Source organism: Bactrocera latifrons, unplaced genomic scaffold (genome assembly GCF_001853355.1).
Source record: "Bactrocera latifrons isolate USDA-ARS-PBARC rearing strain unplaced genomic scaffold, ASM185335v1 scaffold_340, whole genome shotgun sequence".
NCBI classification, from domain to species: domain Eukaryota; kingdom Metazoa; phylum Arthropoda; class Insecta; order Diptera; family Tephritidae; genus Bactrocera; species Bactrocera latifrons.
Genome location: NW_017536980.1, coordinates 168,361 through 170,313, shown reverse-complemented (window position 1 = coordinate 170,313; position 1,953 = coordinate 168,361). Strand labels below are relative to the sequence as shown.

At 37.5% G+C, this 1,953-nt stretch overlaps 1 protein-coding gene across 1 annotated transcript in view; it reads left to right on the top strand.

Annotated features, from left to right (window-relative positions):
- LOC108971439 overlaps positions 1-1,953 on the top strand; it is a 147,838-nt gene that overhangs the window by 97,097 nt on the left and 48,788 nt on the right. The gene's annotated exons all lie outside the window — the stretch shown is intronic.

Below are 1,953 nucleotides of genomic sequence, written 5' to 3'. Positions count from 1 at the left end.
ACCTTTTTGGAAAGCTCATTTCACACGTGTTTGATTGATTGTCGTTTCTTTTAAGTCGTTCGTGAGTTATAGCGTCGCAAACATGGAGCAAAATAAAGAGAAAATACGGCATATTTTACAGTACTACTACGATAAAGGCAAAAATGCATTTCAAGCCGAAAATAAAAATTGTGCATTTTATGGACCCGATACAGTTTCCATTTCCACCGCACAACGATGGTTTCAACGTTTTCGTTTTGGTGTAGAGGTAGTCGAAGATGCGCCACGCTCTGGAAGGCGTGTCGTCGAAAATTGCGATAAAATCGCTGAGTTGGTCGAAAGAGACCGGCAAAGTAGCAGCCGTAGCATCGGTCAAGAGCTGGGCATGAGTCATCAAAAAAAATTTGTTGAACATTTGAAAATTCAATAAAAGTACCGTAAGAATATCGCAAGACTTTTCTGACAACCTAATATATAAATAATCAGTATGTTGAGCAGAGTCGATTTAACCATGTCCGTCTGCTCGTCTGTCTGCCCGTCTGCTCGTCTGTCTGTATATAGACGAACTAGTCCCTCAGTTTTTAAGATATCGTTTTGAAATTTTGCAAACGTTATCTCCTCTTCAAGAAGGTGCTCATTTGTCGGAACTGCCGATATTGACCACTATAACATATAGGTGCTACGGTCGGAATCAAGTTCTTATATGGAAAGCTTTCACATTTAACAAGATATATTCAGGAAATTTGGTATAAATTATTTTATAAAGCAACAATGTAATCTCCGAAGAAATTGTTCAGATCGATTAACCATATCATATAGCTGCCATACAAACTGAATGATCGGAATCAAGTTCTTGTATTGAAAACTTTCACATTTAACAAGGTATATTCACGAAATTTGGTATAGACGACTGTCTAATATAATAACGTAATCTCCAAAAAAATTGTTCAGCTCGGATTAATATAGTATAGCTTCCATGCAAACAGAACATGTAGTTACTAACGTACTCGTAAATGCACGTGTGAAGCGTATTTAGCTTCGGTGTAACCGAAGTTAACGTTTTTTCTTGTTTATATGATACTAGCTTTTACCCGCGACTTCGTACGCATAAGTTTTTTCGTTTTTTCCCGGCTGTAAGTCCCCCTGCAACAATGTCCCACTATCGTGTTCCAGTCCTCAACATGGATAGCTCCGAATGTTTCCTTTGTAAATATAAAAAGTAAATAATGTAATAGTTAAAATACTACTAACTACCAACCCCCGATGTTAGACAGTGTGACATCCGCAACATCGTCTGCGTAGGAAGTACTAACTTAATGTAAGTAGTATAATAATGTAGGAAGCTAAAAATAAGAGGCCTTATTACCGTAGCACATTTTGTAAACTACGGTCTTTGTTTTTCGCCTCTGGTCAACGCGTGGAGAATCTGTGGACTTGAAACACGTGAGCAAGCCAACAACTCTTTTCTAAATTAATGGCGGCTACTTTTAATGTTTGCCTTTGAGCGTTATTTATCGTCATAGTGAATGTGATTTCAGCGGAAACTGTAATCTCTTAAACTGAAATGGCAAATCTGTCGGAATTAAGGGTATACGGGGGATTAAAACATTCTCTCCTTTTGTCATTCCAGTCATAATGATCACTTTTAAAATATTGCGACCGAGGTGTGTTATTTGCAACCGTGTGGCATTACACAGTCTTTTTGCATTTAAATTCCGCATCAAAAGGACAGGAGCGCCTATTTTCAGCTTCAGTTTGTGTGATGGTACTCCCATCAGTTCTAAAGAATTAAGAAAATCTACTTGTTTAGTATCCATTATAGTGTCTACAGAGAAAAACTCAACAATATCACCTCCACTATTTCATTCGTCGGCGCTAAAATTGCTCTTTCACATAACCATTCTCTATTCCTCATATTAGTTAGCAGTTCGCTATAGACGAAGTTATTTAAATTATCTGGATTATGCACAACAT